Consider the following 18,431-nt stretch of genomic DNA (forward strand, 5'->3'; position numbering starts at 1 on the left):
AGCATGTTTCTAATTTTGTTTATTGTATCCTTTATCTTGGCTATGTTATTCCCTATCTCTGTGTTATGGGTCTCAGTCATCTCTTACACTCTTTTCTCAAGTCCAGTGAGTATCCTTATGATCACTGCTTTTAAAGTCTCTATCAGGCATGTTATATCTGTTTTGCTTAGATTTCTGACTGTGGCCTTGTTCTGTTTCATTTAGTATAAATTTCTCTGTCTCCTCCTTTTGTCTGCCTCTCTATGTGTCTGTTTTTGTTTTAAGAAAGTCACTTGTGTCTTTTGTCTTGAAAGTAGTGACTTTAATGAAAAAAGGCCCTTAGTGCCTTGTAGTTCACTGTTCCTGTTCACCAGAACTTGACACTTCAGGAGAGTATTCTGTGTGTGTTGCTTATCTTTTGCTGTTGTGTCTGAGTCACTTTTCCTTTCAGTCAGTTGTCTGCACTGACTCTCTGCCTGTTGTGAACTGTGCTTGTTGTGAGGTGTTAGTGAGACCCAGGCAGGTAACCAGTTATGAGGAGATATGCCCACTGGGGAACTTGGGAGGAGGACAGTGGTGTTAGCAAAATTTTCACTGGGCTGCTAGTCATATGCCCATCCCCTCTGAAGCACTGTGGTGGCTGGGCACTGTGCATAATGGTGTCTGAGGGCATGGCTGGCCACAGTGTGGTGGTCTGGCTGTGTCTGGGCACTGTGCATGCAGCGGGGGGTGCATGGCTGAGTGTAGTGTGGGACAGTAGCTGGGGACACCTAGCTAAGCACAGAATGGTGGATGTGCCTGGTAGCAGCTGTGTACCCAGTAGCTGGGTGGGGCACATGTGTGGCTTTCACAAAATTGTGCTGAGCCCAGCACCAAGGCTAGCCAGCTTGGAGTGGGTGAGCCCTCAGAACTTGTGTGTATCATGTACTGCTAGTGGGTTATGTAGCAAGTATCTATACATCTGGTTCTTTCAGGTGTCTGTGTGTTTATGGTAAGGGGTGGGAAAGGAAAATGGAGCCTACCAGTTCTCTTATTTTCGAAGAAGGGAAAATACTAGGACATCAGTATGAATAGGTCTGTCTCCCATTTTTGTATAAACTTCCAGGATTGTATATATCGTGTAACCTGGCATTTTTATGTTGTCTCTCTGTACAGCCTGTTGTCTCCTTAAGGATGGTGACCCAGTTGTCACTTGCCCTCCTGGTTCACCCTCTGCTGAGTCAGCTGACTTTTAAAGTTCCAAGTCCAACTGGTTTTACAAACTCATGGAATTCAGTGCCTCTGGTTTTTAAAGCCAGAAGTTATGGGGATTAGTTTTCCCCATGGGAGCTTTCTGGTGTGAGAGCCCATTTCTCTTCCCTTTCCACATGAGTAGCTCCCTCCCTCTTGTGGGCAGCCTCCCTCTGCCTTACTGACTTCCTACATTTTCTTTCAGATGCAGCTTCTTTAATTTTGGTTGTGGAGCTTGTTCTATTAGTCTTCAGATAGGTCTCTGGATTATTGAGTTGGATGTGGATGATTATCTATTTGAAAACATAGGGGAGGGTGATGTCAGGCTCTTCTTAATGTGCTGTCTCCCCCCAGACTCCCAAATCTGTGTTGTTTTGATAGGAACCTGAGTCAAAAAAGGGGAAGTAGAAGGAACAGTTGAGTCAGGTGGTGTATAAATCGAAGAGGTTGTACTGGTTGTACTAGTGGCCATGGAAATAAGAGAAAGGAGGATGCTTGATAGGGCTGGGGTCTGGGTATTAAGATGGAGACAGTCTCACTAGCAGGAAGAGACCACACTTCTGATGAGAGACAGAGATTTCAACAATCTCAGCTCTATTGTGGAGCCCATGGGTGAGGGCTCATTCATCTATCCATGCATTTTTTCATCAGACTCCTCCAGTGTTAAGGACCCCACACAATTCCTGAAAGAATATTTTTTCCATCCAAAGTCACAGACTGTGAAGTTCTAGTTCTGCCAACTACTGGATAAATAAATAGAGGAAAAATCACACATAACTGTTTTGAGTGGTAAGCAGTATTTATCTCTCAAAGTTGTAGTAAGGAATATTCAATGATGTTTACGCAATGGCTTTTTTAAAAGTTTGTTTATTTATTTTGAGAATGGTGGGAGAGAGGGAGGAAGTGAATGAGAAGAAGAGGCATGCAAGCAGAGGAGGGGCACAGAGAGAGAAAGGGAGAGAATGAGAGAATCTCTAGCAGGTGCACACTGTCAGTGCAGACCCTGATGCAAGGCTCAAACTCAAAAGCCACATGATCATGACCTGAGCCAAAAAATCAAAAGTTGGAAGCTAAGCTGACTGAGCCATCTAGGTGTCCCTGAAATGGCTTTATCAAAGTGGTCAATCCTGTTTTATGTTAGTTACTGTTATGAATAGTTACCTTGATTTCCAGCTTTTTTTTCTTCTTTATATACCTCAAGAATAAGACACTTCTCTATCAGATGCGGAAGGCTAGGGCTGTCATTGACAACCTTTAAAACACCTTGAACCCAAATACACACATGCATACCCACACATATACATACAATCACTTACACTTGCATATGGTACCCATCAGAATCTGAATTGGGGAGGTAGAGCTGTAGTGTTTAAAAAAGCCCTCAAGAGGCAGAAAGGAGAATAAGTGATTTAGAAGACACCATTATAGAAAAAGAAGAAGCTGACAAAAAAAGAGACAAACTGATCCAGGAACAGGAAAGAAGAATTCGAGAGCTCAGCGATACGGTCAAACGCAACAATATCCGTATCATAGGAATCCCAGAAGACGAAGAGAGAGGGAAAGGTGCTGAAGGAGTCCTGGAACAAATTATAGCAGAGAACTTCCCCGACCTGGGGAAGGAAGTAAATGTGGAAATACAAGAGGCTCAGAGGACTCCCCTCAGACGTAACTTGAATCGATCTTCTNGGTGGCAGCCTACTCCAAACCAAATAATTAGGTCAGGTTTAACTTTGAAATGCAGTATATTAAAGCACTGGAATAATCTCTATATATTTCCTCCCCCTCCTCTTGTATTAAATGTAGAGCAAATCTTTTCATTAATGAAAAGTGGCCTGAAACTCACTTGCTGCTTGAGCTAGTATATTAAAATATAAGTGATGCTACAATGCTTTCTTCACTTTGTTGGGAAATTTTGGGGAAAGTGTACAGTAAAGAAAGTCAATGAGTGACCTTTATATTTCCCAATTTAACTAGCAGTGTCTTTTCTCCTTATATTTGTATAAATCATTTCTTCTGTTTGAACATTGCCACAATTATATCCCACTTAGTCCCCAACCCTGGCTAACTCCTACATTTCCTTTAAGGCTCTGTGTATAGGTTGATGGCCTTGGAAGGCCTTCCCTCTTCCTTAAGACTGAGAAAGTAACCCCACCAATTTCTTGTTCTAAAATCATCTTTTATAGTTTTAACATTTCAATATTTTAAATGCCTAATAGATTTTGTCGTTATGAGTAGGTCCTTGTGTTTTAATCCTATCCTATCACTATGGCAGTCTTTATCTAGATGTTACAAGCTGGGGGAGGAGGAAGGAGGTCTGCGGTTTTTAAATGTTAAAAATTGTTTTGAACAGCCAAAGTCTTAAAAATTCTTTTCAGCAAATGATGTTGGGAAACTGGACAGTGACATGCAGAAGAATGAAATGGGACCACTTTCTTATACCATGCATGAAAAAAAAATTCAAAATGGATGAAAGATTTAAATGTAAGACGGAAACCATCAAAACCCTAGAGGGACCCCCAGGCAGCAACCCCTTTGACCTCAGCCGCAGCAGCTTCATACTAAACATGTCTCCAGAGGCAAGGGAAACAAAAGCAAACATGAACTATTGATACCTCATCAAAATAAAAAGCTTCTGCACAGCAGAGGAAACAATGAACAAAAACTAAAAGGCAATCAATGGAATGGGAGAAGATATTTGCAAATGATATATCAGATAAAGGGTTAGTATCCAAAGTCTGTAAAGAACTTACCAAACTCAACACTCAAAAAACCAAATAATCCAGTGTAGAAATGGACAAAAGACATGAACAGACTCTTTTCCAAAGAAGACCTCCTGATGGCTAACAGACACTTGGAAGGATGGCTCAACATCATCATCAGGGAAATAGAAATCAAAACCATGAGATACCACCTCACACCTCTCAGAATGTCTAAAATGAACAACTCAGGATATTGGCAAGGATGCAGAGAAGGGGACCACTTTTCCACTGTTGGTGGGAATGCAAACTAGCATAGCCACTCTGGAGAACAGTATGGAGGTTCCTCAAAAAATTAAAAATGGAGGTACCCTATGACCCAGCAATTGCACTACTAGGTATTTATCCAAAGGATACAAAAATGCTGGTTTGAAGGGGCACATGTACCCCAGTGTTTATGGCAGCATTATCAACAATAGCCAAGTAATAGAAAGCTCAATTTTCATCTGGTGATGAATAGATAAAGAAGAAGTGGTATATATATGTGTATATAAACACACACACACACACACACACACACACACACACTGGAATATTACTCTGTGATCAAAAAGAATGAAATCTTGCCATTTGCAACAATGTGGATGGAACTAGAGTGTAATATGCCAAGCAAAATAAGTCAGAAAGACAAATATATGATTTCACTCATGTGGAATTTAAGAAACAAAACAAATGAACATAGGTGAAGGTTAGCAAAAATATGATAAAAACAGAGGAGACAAAGCATAATAGATTCTTAAATACAGAGAATAAACTGAGGGCTGACAGAGGGGAGGTTGGTGGGGGGATGGGCTAAACTGGGTGATAGACATTAAGGAGGGCACTTGTTGGGATGAGTACTGGATATTACATGTAAGCAATGAATCACTAAATTCTGCTCCTGAAATCATCATCATAGTATATATTAACTAAGTTAGCTTTAAATTAAAAATAAGATACTTTACGTTAAAAAAATCCAGTTTCTTTTGAAGAAAATAAACATCAGAGGTTCTGGCAACACTGGTCCATTTTTCAAGGCTGATTGTGAGATAAATAACCTCATTTCTCATATTTTATGTTGTTTTTCTGATTTTCCTTTTAAAGAGAAGTCTGTTTTAATGGAGATAGTACAATTTAGATTTTTAAAGGAATCAAAGTCTTCTTGTGAGTTTGAAACTAAACAATTATTTGTTTAAGAATGTAAATTACATTGTTTGCTATGATCTGTGCAGTGATAAAGGAAGCTTTTTTCTTTGCAATGATCAAGGAAGCTTTTTAACTCCTTTGAGGAGTCGATCGTGTTCTCTGGGATGTCAGAGGGGATGTTAAGGGGAACTGAGTATCTTTAGATGAACATAAGGAATGTAACTTATGAATAATTCACTTAGAAAGGATACTATTTTTTTTAATATAGGAATAGCTTTATTTCAGGGTTGCTTTTGGTTGTCTGATTAGGAGGACAGTATATCAGATAATTTTATTCATGTAAATGTGTCGGCTTGATTTTCAGAATCTGTCTCTCAGGAAAATAGTAAAGCCAAAAAAGGATGTTGTCATTGCTTGACATTGGTAATACATTAAAAGCTAATAAACTTAAGGAAATGTACTATTCCCATTAAAACATGAATAGAAAAAGGCAATATCTTCAGCTTATTAGCTTTTAATGTTCTGTTTTGTGGTATATGTTAAATATTATTTATGTTTTATTTGTGATCCACTTTCTGTGATTTTGCCACTATGAAATATCTACTGGCACAAGGCCAATTTGCAAGGTATTCTTTAAAAATACCATGTTCATTCCTTCCTCTCAGTATTCACAAATTGCTTTTAACTAAAAACCATTTCAAATCTCCCTCTTGGTTGCCCAAGTCTTACCTACCCTCCCATGTCTAACATAAAATTCTCTTTTTCACACATCCTTTTTTGATAGAGTTGTATAATGGAAAAGGTATGGACATTTGAGTTGGACAAATCTAGTTTTGAAACCAAATTTTCTGCTTATTGGATATGTGACTGTGTAGACATTTATATTCCTTGATCTTCAATTTCCCCATAAAATTGCATAAAGTGGTATAATAAGGTTTTTGTGAGAAAAAATGTTATAGTCTGTTAAACATCTGAAGCATTATAAAGTGTCAACAAATATTTTTCTGTAGCACTTAATAAAACCAGAGATTGTAGACTAGCAGCTCATAGGCTACATATGCCTCAGAGATGTGTCTGCTTGATTTATACGATGTTTTAAAATTAGATTGCAACACACACACACACACACACACACACACACACACACGAGGGAGAGAGAGATTTTGCATGTACCTTTAAATTCTTGTTTCTTTTTAAAAAATGAGAAGATCTGGGAGCCCTGGACCTCCATTCCAAGTTGGCAGCAGTCCACAGGCACTTAGTGAGCAGCTTTTCTGAGAAAACGTACTTCAGTTTGGTTCAGTATCTGTTTGCCCATTGTACTGATTTACTTGGCCTTCCTGGACCTGAAAATCATTTGGATTTATGATCCCAGAGTTAGGTCATTTATTTGTGTACCTGAATGCATTCTACCTTTCATCTTTAACTGTGTGTATATATATCTTACTCTGTGGCATATAAAAAGGTATATAAAATGCCATGTATTTTAATGTACCCAATTATATATGACATATTTTATATATAGGCTTATTTTGTGAATATACATATATACATACATCTAGATAGGCTCTTAGAGGCCAGATATGAGATTTTTAAAAATTCTTCAAAATCCCCACCTGCTTTTAATAGTTAAAAACCTAACTAAATTAATTATAAGATAATACATACTAGTTAAATTACATTATGATACTGAAAGATATAACTGTTGGTGGAATTTATTTTATCTGTTGTCAGTATTCCTTCCACCTCTCTATGAGGCTATGAAGGAAAGGAGAAAAAAATGGTTAGTGTATTCTTTCTTACTCCTCTGCTCCCACCAGCATTGGTTTTTCAGGGCTTTTCTTCTGTGCACTGAAATTTTAGTACTGCATACATTCTGAAAACTCTTTTGTTTTGATCAGTTTTTACTTCTGTAGCTTTCCCACTGGGAAATTGTACTCGCTCTTTGTTTAATTTAGCTGTTACATAAATATGTTGAAATGCTCCACTATTTCAGTTCCTACTGTGAAAATATTTTGTAAGCAGCAGTATTAAAACACTTTTTTTCTCCCAGCTATATAGATCATAGGAATTTCAAAGCAGCGAGAGAATGTAAAACTTACCCCAGTACACCTCCTCATGACACCACTGGGGCTTCAAAAAGAAAATGGTGAGCCCACAGATCACCTCCAGGTAGAAGAACTACAACTAGGGGCCAGTATTCATGACTTCAGTTCAAACTAGTACTTAAATTTTACATAGAAATTGGCATTTTATGGTGTTTGTAGGCCAAATAAAATGGATTCCACTGAAATAGTTGTTCTGTACGTCACAATCCGAATCAGCTAGTACTTATTAAACTTACTATGTGGTATAATTTTATTCTTCTCAGAGCTGTGTGGGGTAAGTATTGTTACCGTCGTCCTTTCATAGTAGGGAAACCTGAGGTATAAGAAAGGTTAAGTAACTTGTTGAAGGTTAGACAGCTGGTGATAGCTGGGATATTTTGACTGTTGCAGTCAAGCTTCAGCTTCTGTGCCCTAAACCACTAGGCCACCTTCCTTGTCATCATGTGCTTATCCTCTCCATTCTGTTCTTCACTTGTCATGTTCGTGTGTATCATACTGACAACATTTTCAGTCTTTCTGCCTGTGATCACTTCAACTTTTGTTTTTACATTTAAAGATTTGTACCTTTGTTACTAGTTCTATCAGACCATATCACTGTTGTTCCAGCTCCTTTTATTCCTCCTAGTCACCGCTTCACCTATCTGAAATTTTGAAGTCATTATAGTTGTGATTTTCTTCCACTGCAAATATGCTTGCCTCCTTAAAAAAGAAAAATAAATAAATAACAAAAATAAAAACTTTAGCTGTGATGACTTTGGATGGGTATAAAAATTGTCATAATAGCTTTGACCTAGACTTTTCTCAGTTACTCAAAAAATCTCTTTCCTCCTAGAAAATAGTTTTGGTCTTCAATTACTGTGCATCTTTTCTTCAAGAGAGAATATCCTGTGCAACTTTTCCTGTATTTTTTTTAAATCTCTGTCCAGGTGAAGCACTATGAGAGGAGACTAAAGGAGTAGAAACTAGACTTTGGAGTTGAGGAATAAAACTTAGGAACAACATGGCAAATAAAATCCACGTAAGGTAGTCCTGAGAAGGAAAAGCCAGGGCCCCAGTTCCCTAGTGCTGAGCCGAGGTGAGTGTGTGAAGTACAGCTGAGACAGGTGATGTTAGTCATGGGCTTTGGACAGAAATCTTACCCATCCTCATCCTGTAGTCATATCCTCTCCCTGGCTTTAATCCCTCACTGACCTGTAGGAACTTCGAGGAGCAGATAATTCAGAACTTGGATGTATAGATGTCATTTTATTTTTATGATCATAAAACAAAACCGGACTTAATGTTGAGCAGTTTTAAACTATTAAAAAAGTATGAAGGAAAAAAATGTTACCTAACACCCAGAGAAATCCATTTAAAACAGTTAATTGTCTGTCCTCTGGGGCCATGTATTTAACTGCCTAAACTTTACCTGTCTGTTGCCTCTACATTATTTAAGTTCAATAAACTTAGGATCATATTATCTATATAATTTTTAGCTTTTTTTTCTCACTCCACCCATAAATCAGAGTAGCATAATGTGCATGCTAGTTTACTGTATGTTTAATTATTGTTCAAAAGCATGTTTTAATGCCTTCATTATGCTTTCTTCTATGACTATTGTCATTTATTTTTGTTACTCTCTTTTCATATTTTATTAGAAATAAATATTGAACACGCTTATATAGAAATCTTTATTTCTTTATAATGAAGTAAAAATTATATAATTATTTTTGATAAGTATGTTTTGTTAATTTCTTTGGGAATAAATCCTACATCTAGGCTTAAGTTAAATGTATAAACTTTACAAAACAAACAACAAAAAATCTTGATTTTTCCTCTGTTGAATTAAAACATTATTTTAAAAACTTTAGGAAACATAAATTGACTAAATGAAAGGTAAAATATAATCTGATAACTAGGCTTCACTCTCTTTATAATGTTTATAGTTTCATATTTATTTCCCATTAAAATGTTGCTATGGTTTATTTTGCTTAACTGTAGAACATGACTATCTTTCCAAGTCATTAATTTTTCTAAACACCCCTTTTAATGGCTTTATAATACTCCATTATAAGACTATATTATTTTGATGACTGAATTTTATAGGATATACAAGGATATTCATTTCAGTGTCTGATCCTGTCTCTTGTTAATGTCTCTTGTTAATGTTGCTTTATTTTGTTCCTGATATTTTGCCTTTAGTCATTGCATTCGCAAATATGTTTTGAGTGGTTATTAATGTGCCAGCTCAGGGAAACTAGCCTGTATCCTCATGGAACTTAAAGAGTAGAACAGTGTTGTCCTGTAGCACTTTCTGGAATGATGGAAATGTCTGACCTGTCAAATGCAGTTACTATATTTTAACTAGTTTAAATTTCAGTTTCAATAGCCATATATGGCTAGTGGCTACGGTCTTGGTTAGAGCAATTATAGAATTTACCTATTTATATTCTCGAGTCTGTCAGCTATCTTGACTTTTGAGTACTATTAGGACTCTTGTGGGATTCATACTAAGAGTTCCTTTCATGTCGTTTGTAAAGAGAAATACCTTGAAGAATTCTATTTTAGAGGTTTTACTAACTTCTGTAACATTTTTTTTAAAACTTGGTGTGTTAGGTAGCCAGTTAGCTAAAGTAAATGGGAAAGCCCTAAAAAGTGGTAAGTTAATATATGTTGGTGCATGTATTAATAGAGATTGTACTATATCTGTTCCAAATGATTAAGATTCACTAAGAAGTTAATTAATAAATCTAACTTAAAAATTACACTCTACTCCATATATCTTGTTTTGATTTATACTGTTAAAATATTTCTTGATTAAAATAATTTTAAAGAAGCTGAATTCCCTTGGACTATCTACAGGTAAGACATTTGATTCTTTTGCTTATTTTTAAAAAATTTTTATGTCTTATTTATGTTTGAGAGAGAGACAGGCAGTCAGACAGAGCATGAGTGGGAGAGGGACCGAGAGAGAATGAGACACAGAATCTGAAGGAGGCTTCAGGCTCTGAGCTGTAAGCCCAGAGCCCGATACAGGGCTCAAATTCACAAACAGTGAGACCATGACCTAAGCCAAAGTCAGATACTCAACTGACTGAGCCACCCAGATGCCCTGATTCTTTTGCTTTTAGATTTTCTCATTCTACCTATATGAAAATCTATAGTTACACAGAACTGCCTGTAGCAAATACAGGTTCTAGAATTGAAGTGGAAAACATTTAAATTCATGACTTGTAAATTAGAGTCAGTTGAATTAAAATATACCATTAATGACACTTCTGTTGGCATATCTTTTTGTACAACTCTGACTCTTGGAATAATAGTAGTAAGATTTTACATATCCCCAATATAAACAAATATAAAATTAAAATGAGGAAGTAGGGAGAAGCCAAAATAGGATGTAGACTAGAAAATAAATCTTAACTATGTTACAAAAGAACAATATAACCACATTGAAGACAATAGTGGAGAAAATAACCAACATTATTGTGGAAAAAGAATCTTAACAGTATATTGTATAGCTGAAGAGAAAAAAATGTATATAAATGCTGTGATTTTATTAGTAAAAGTGTTTCTAACTTGATTAGAATAGCAAAGTGTGTATTTTACGTACATATTGTACATACGAGAATTTTAATGTATATGCTAGAATTGAACAAATAAACTTTAGATAATCAGAGCTGGGTTTTCTCACTATTGCAGAAATAAGTTTAAATAAGGAAAGAGGGGAAGGCTAAAATGACCCCTGTGATACTGGTTTGGAATCAAAGATATCAATATAAACTCATTTTTTTCATTAATCAGTATATATCATTTTAATGATATCATGAAACACTTTTGAAAGATAAAAAGTAATAGAAAGTTTAGAATAAAAAACCATGTCAAAAACCCCGAAAGGTATAGAAATCACTTAACGACATGATTTTGTAAGATACGAGAGACAATGAGAGAACCATGGAAAAGGAGTGAAGCAAATCAGACAGGGGTTGAGGAAACACGCATTGTGTCATGCTTGGAACCATGTAAACTATTAACAAAAGCCTCTGGTACTCAGAAACCCAGTGCTTTTCTTCCTTCCTTCCTTCTGTCCTTCCTTCCTCCCTCTCTCTCGCTTTCTCTCTCTCTCTCTTTCTCTCTCTCTCTTTCTCTCTCTGTCTTTCTTTCCTTCTAAGTTTAGTTGATCTACAATATGTTAGTTTCTGGTGTAAAATATTGTGATTTGATGATCATATACATTATAAAAAGTTACTGTTTTAATATATATTCTGATAGATTTGGGGTGTGGGGGATAGTCCCAATGAGTGAAAAGGAGTAGGAGATACAAACTTTCAGTTATAGAATAAACAATTCACAGAAATAAATGCACAGCATAGAAAATACTGTCAGTGGTATTGTAATAGTGTTGTATGGTGACAGATGGTAGCTCCACTTGTGGTGAGCATAGCATAAGATCTAGGGTTGTTGAATTACTATGTTGTGTACCTGAACCAATGTAACATTGTGTGGCCACTATACTCAAATTAAAAAAAAATATATATATATATACTGTCTATTCTTGTTATTCACAATAGTTATGGCGTTTGAAGTCACCAAAAACACGGAGCTAGAGAATACCCAAACCATTGCTCCTAGGAGAAACACAGGATTAGGTTGTTGCAAGCCTATTGCTCACAATAAAAGTGATGATTTCACAAGAGGATGTGGAGGAAAGGAAACTTTTGTGTACTGTTGGTGGGAATGTAAATCAGTATAACCACTGTGGAAAATAGTATAGAGGTTCCTCAAAAAATTACAAATAGAACTACCATGTGATTCAGCAATCCCACTTCTAAGCAATCCCACATTCTTTTTTTTTTTTAAATGTTTTATTTATTTCTAGGAGAGAGAGAGAGAGAGACAGCGTGAGCAGGGGAGGGTCAGAGAGAGAGGGAGTCACAGACTGAAACAGGCTCCAGGCTCTGAGCTGGCAGTCAGCACAGAGCCCGACGCGGGGCTCGAACCCACGAACCGCGAGATCATGACCTAAGCGAAAGTCGGACGCTTAACTGACTAAGCCACCCAGGCGCCCCAGCAATCCCACATTCTAAAGGAATGAAGTCATTCCATAGGGAAAGATAATTTTACTCCCTTGTTTGTTGAAGCATTATTTATGAAAGCCAAGATATGGAAACAAGTTTAAGTGTCTGTTGATTGATAAATGGATAGTGAAAATGTGGTGTGTGTGTATAGTATAATATATAAAATATAGCTTACCTGTAAAAAGGAAGGAAATCCTGCCATTTCAACGACATGGATGGACCTTGAGGGCATTATGCAAAATTGAGTAAGTCAGACAGAAAGACAAATACTATATGATTTCACTTATATGTCGACTCTTCAAAAAAAAAAAAAAAACACCCCTGAACTTACAGAAAGATAGAGTGGATTGGTTGTTGCTGGTGTGGGATGGGGGGAGACAGTTGGGTGATGGTGGTCAAGTGTGTGCTTCCAGGTATAAGATGAATAAATTCTACAGATCTAAAACACAGCATGGTGACTGTAGTTAACAGTACTGTATTGTATGCTTGAAAATTGCTTAGAAAGTGGATCTCAAGTGTTCTCCACCCCTCCCCCCCGCCAGCCCATCCCCCGAACACACAAAATGTTAACTATGTGAAGTGATGGTTGTGCTAACTGGCCTTATCTTGGTATCTTGGTAACAGTTTCTGAATACATATGGATATCAGATCACCACCTTGTATACGTTTAACTTACACAGTGTTATATGTCAATGAAGCTGGGGAAAAAGGGTAAAGTTTTCTTATTTGACCACAGTTTGATTTGTATCATATGCAAAGTCAGTGCTCTTCAGAGGCCACGCACCATCTTGGATTCTGTCATGGTCCAAAACACCTCTGATTTAGAGGCAACTCTATAGTCCTCTCCACGTGTATCCTCAAATAGGTTGTGTCCTCTATCACCTTCAATTCTGTCACTCCTTAATTTTCTTGGCATTTTTAAATTTTAAATTCAAAGAGAAAGAAATAGATTGCCACGAGTATTTTTTTTTCTAGTTGGACCAGTCCTCGTCTAATATCACAAGCCAGCCTAATGGATTCACCGCCCTTGGATTAGATGTGTATCCTAGGTCCAGTGAGTTTTGATCCTGAAGGGGCATGGGCACATGGTACAAAATCTAGCTCTGTAATGATTGCATTCATCAGGGATAATGGCTTCAGCAGCTTGCTATAGTATTGGCAGGCTATGTATTAGGCCTCTGTAGAGTAACGATTTGTTCTCACTCATATGACACTGGTAAACACCTATACTTCATTAAGTGTTAGTAATTGATTTACATTTTGCAGTGCTTACAGACCAAAATTGTGCTCACATAACTTCATATAGTACTGTACATGAAAATGTAGTAAAGCCTTACCTTTTGGGAAGTGTAAAATAGATATTAATATTGAAGTATGTTTTTCAGGTGAGCTATCAGTACAATGTGGATATATTGTGTATTTTGTAAAGTACAAGAAAATTATGTTCATTTAGCAGCCTTTTTCTGGTTTTGAAAATGCTCACCAGATTGTCCTAAAAAATAATTTTCTATGGGTATAATGGATATATCAACAACACAATGAATGATAGTAGAATCACAGTATAAATTCTGTATGGAGCTGTATATCTTGTTCAGTACAACACTTTAATTTAGCCATTTCAAATCAATTTATCGATCTTGCTTAAGATCATTAAGGGAGATATGCACTCTGATTTTTTCCTTAATGATCCTTATAATAAATTCTTAGAATTTACCACCCAGAAAAAATATGTTATTTGTTTCTTTGTTTTGTAATAAAATGAAATACTTTCTATTTTGTTGGAAATAAGGTTACATAAATCTGTATTTCTCTGTAATAGCTGTGGGAAAGCAGAGGGCTAGATTTAAGTTTTAAACATAGTTATATATGAATATTTTTCAAAAATAGTAATTGTCTCTAATATATTAAACGAATTATTGAGTGAAAACTATGGTTTAAACATTTTGAAGGCTCTTTTTATTTAGCTGTGTATATTTATCCAACAGTATATTTACATTTTCTTGTCTAAATATATATTTCTTTTTTCATTCAGGCCACCACAGTCATTTTGGAACGTAGCTAATCAGCTAAGTAATGCTTATTGAGCACATAACTGTGTATCTTATATTTCCCCTTGCCTCAGAGTGCCAAGTATATTATTGATAATAAAGAAGACTGCTAAATTAACAGACTGGACCATAGTGATTTAAATCTTTTAGCCTTGATGATAGAATGGAACTTGGGGAAAAGCTGATAGTGCAGGGGGCAGAGTTGTATTGCTAGTTAGGCAGGGTGTATCTATAGACAAATATACAATAAATGTGTAGCGTATACTACATGCTATATATATAGTATATGTATGTGTGCTATATATACATACATACATATATAGTATATACACAAATATATATATAGCATATATATGTATGTATGTATATACATATAGCATAGGCAGGGTGTATATAGACAAATATAGGTAAATGTAGATAGATACACATATACATAAATAAGGTATATTGAGGACATAAAAGGGACACATTTTGGACAATATCATTCTTACAGTACAGTAATTGTGAACTGTTTGATCCAGTTTGCAACTCCGTGTACCTTAGTAAGTGCTCAGTACATCTTCACTGAATTAATACATAGAGAAGAAATTGCTTTCAAAGTATTATAGAAAAATGGAATGCTAACTACAGATATATCTAGATAAAAGCTTAATGCTAATCATATTAGGGCACAGCATAGCCTTTGATTGTGTGTCAGCACTCTGTGCGTAGTAGGGTTGTGCGTAGAAATGATACTGTGTGCCAGCGCTCTGTGCGTAGTGGGGGTGTGTGTACAAATGATTCGTGTACAAAAGCAGCAGGACAGCTCCTTTCACTGAACTATAGCTGTTCACTCGGCCTTGCACATAATACATCCTCATTAGATTTGGTTGTATTGATTTAAAAAAATAAATTACAAGCCAATCTAAGCATGTCTCATAACAATGCAAAGTTTATAAATAGGTTATGTGAGCGACTTCATAATTAAAATGAGCTGACTTTGATTGGTGTTAAGTGTTAGCCAGTTTTGAAATACCAACTTTCAAAGCCTTACAAACAATGAAGTAGCACAACTCTGGCACTAATTGGGTCTTCTGGGGAGCCTGTTAAGACTAAATTTCATTTATTTAGAACTGCATTTTACCACTTTCTCCTCAGAAAGAGGATAGAATTGAGGTAGCCCCTGGTCTTGTGTCCCTTTCAATGGCAGTTCTCTGTGAGCCTCCAAAGGACAGCAGACACCTGCCCCTTTGCTCTTTGTCTCAGATTTCTCTGAGGAATCTGGGGATAAGCATCTTGAAGAAATGCTTTTCTGTTGGCTTTCCTCCTACCTCCCTGGCCTTTTTTTTCTTTGGTCTTTTTTGCTAGCTCTTTCATGTCTCCCTTACATCTAAATGTTGTAGTAACTCAGGGCCTGCATTACTTTTTTCTTGGTGCATAACACATTACCACAAAATTAGTGGTTTAAACAACACACATTATCTCAGTTTCTTTAGGTGAGAAGTGTGAGCACACCTTAACTAGGTCTTCTGCAAGACTACAGACAAAGTGTCAGCTGGTGCTTGAGGTAGCATCTGAATGCTTGACTAGAGAAGGATTTATTTCCAAATTTCTTCAAATAGTTGGCAGAATTTATTTCCTTGAGACTGTAAGAGTGAGGGCTTCATTTTCTTGTTGGCTGGAGGCTGGAGACCTTACAAGATGCCAGCCTGAGGCTTCCTTTAGTTTTTAGAGGCCACACTCATTTCTCTGCCAAGTGGTTCCACGGCATGGCTGTTTGCTTCATAAATGTAAACTAGCAGAGGACTCCAGCAAGACTGGGCGCTATAATCTTATATAATCACACAGTATAATCCATATACACCCTGTCACATATATCGAGTTAGAAACAAGTTACAGGTCCTGTCCACATTATAAAAAATGAAAATTATACAAGGGTATGACCACCAAGAGGCACGGATGCTGGAGCCACCTAAGTCTACCAACTTCCAGGCTAGTTTTTGTCTGTGTCCTCTCTCTTTGTCTACACTCACTTCCTTTTATGGATCATGGCTTTAGATATTGGCAGTGAGCGGAAAATGCCCAGTTTATAGCTAGATGTCCTTCTCTAAGCTCTACACTGATTTGGCTAACTGCTTACATTATATTTCTCCTCGTGACTATGTCTGACAGACATATAAAATTCACATATCCAAAGTCAAAATAATGATTTCCTCTAGTAACCTGCTCTTCTTATTTTTTCCCATTCCCACTAAATGACAGCTCTATCCTTTCATTTGCTTAGATAAAAAAAGCTTTGTGACATCGTTGTTTGTTTCTGTCCTCTCATACCTACCATCCGTTTCATTAAACCATTTTACAGATTTGTCATTTTTTGATTGGTATCCTTATTTTCAGGTGGCACTAGAACCTTATCTAAGTTATGGGTCACTTGGTGGCTGGCTCTCTGGCAACCATTCCAATTTTAGGGGAGAGTAACTCTTCATTTTCTAATAACTAAGGGCCTGCTTCTAACAGGATGGACCACATGGAACCCTAAACCACAGCTTTCTAACTTTCCTATTGATGGAAACTCATGTGGCTTTACCATATGCCAGATTGGTTTATGTCAGATGTTCCTTCTTACCAAACAAGGCTTCATTTTCCTTGGTTAGTCTCAGTAATTGTTTCTTTCATTCCAAAGATCAAGAGGGAGTAATGTACGTAAAAGTAGTCACCCGACTCCAAACATACTTCTTCATGCAGGGTTTTCTCTTCCATAGCCTGATCTCTTTTCATCCCATGTTCTGTTTTTTTTTGNTGTTTATTTTTGAGAGGGGGGAGGGAGAGGAGCAAAGAGAGGGGGACAGAGGTTCAGAAGTGGGCTCTGTACTGACAGAGAGCTCGATATGAGGCTCAAACCCATGAACTATGAGATCATGACTTGAGCTGAAGTCAGATGCTTAACCTACTGAGTCATGCAGGCGCCCCAGTTCTGTGTTCTTTTTTTCTTCCATCCCCTCCATTTACTCAAAAATTACATTAAAGTCTACCTCTGGGTAGGTAGGACTTTCCATCATTCACATATACTTTGATCCAAAGTAATAAATAAATGTATCTGTTTTCTCCAGCTGTATTTTACTTTAAACCCTTACTTTTGTTCTAGAATGAAAAATTTGTTCTTATCAAAAGGATTTGAAATATTATATCCTGATGAATTTCATTTAGGGTGCAAACATAGATGGGTGCATTCATGTTTCCCTGAACCCATATTTGAGGTAATAACCTGCTCTCCATCCTTGGTTAACCTTGTCCAGAACTCTTCCAGTTTAGGCACAGGTAGAGTCATGGAGGCAGCTGCTAGAAAAAGGGTGTGATCTCAACTAATGGGTTGGAAAAAGTTTACAACCCTCTCTCTACTACCATAGGAAGACTGGGAACTCTGTCTCTTTCACAAACTTCGTGATCCTTTTGATTCAGCTTGAAGTTGTTTACTTAAAGCTTATTGAAACAGATGTCATTTGTATAAAAATGCTTACTATTGATGGAGTAGTAAATGGTGATTTTCTAGGTAATATAGCCCAAATTTACCTTTTGCCTTTTTCTATTTTCTTGAAGCCTCACACTGAATTTCTAATTATATTTTTAGGAGTCTGAATTTTGAATTTCCTGAGAAGAGCATCTGGGCTTAAACATTCTTACCAGGTAATGAGAAAATATGGAAATGGCCTATAATACTGCCCAGATTAGAATTTTGCTATCTGTGTCAATTTTAGATGACCTCTTTTTTCATGGTGGGAAGGGGGAAACTGAAGATCTAGTTAGAAATTTTGTAAAAAATTAAATGGGCAGTGAAACCTTTTTAAAGTTTTATGAACTCTTAAGCAGTTTGTTGACTATTGAGAACCTGCATAACCACAGAAAGAGTAAGAGACAAATGCCAGTAAAATAGACAAATGTTTCCATAATAAGATGTTTCCTATCAGCAGAAAATGTTTTTCTTGGTAGACTAACTTGATAGTCTTAACAACACAAACATTTTGGATGTAAAAGAAAATGTGTATGTTGCCAGCAAACATTTTCAAGAGATAAGCACTTGTTGCAAGTACTGCATGCCTAGAAAAAAAAAAACAACTCATTTTGGCCAACTGAGACCACCATGTGTTTTAA

General features: G+C 36.7%; 1 protein-coding gene across 13 annotated transcripts in view; it reads left to right on the forward strand.

The window, feature by feature from the left end:
• Window positions 1–18,431, forward strand: part of COX7B2 (cytochrome c oxidase subunit 7B2) — a 133,091-nt gene that overhangs the window by 31,143 nt on the left and 83,517 nt on the right. For 9 of the 13 annotated variants that reach the window (XM_077757713.1, XM_077757712.1, XM_077757710.1 and 6 more), the window contains one exon: window positions 17,911–17,966. The exons of 1 other annotated variant lie outside the window; for it this stretch is intronic. The gene's annotated coding sequence lies outside the window, so the exon portion shown is untranslated. Of the gene's footprint in view, window positions 1–13,327; window positions 13,344–14,287; window positions 14,321–17,910; window positions 17,967–18,431 lie in introns of those variants that run through there. 3 more of the 13 variants (XM_077757711.1, XM_077757715.1, XM_077757716.1) reach the window with 2 other exon arrangements.

This window comes from Crocuta crocuta, unplaced genomic scaffold (genome assembly GCF_008692635.1).
Source record: "Crocuta crocuta isolate KB4526 unplaced genomic scaffold, BGI_CrCroc_1.0 scaffold282, whole genome shotgun sequence".
Lineage (NCBI taxonomy): Eukaryota > Metazoa > Chordata > Mammalia > Carnivora > Hyaenidae > Crocuta > Crocuta crocuta.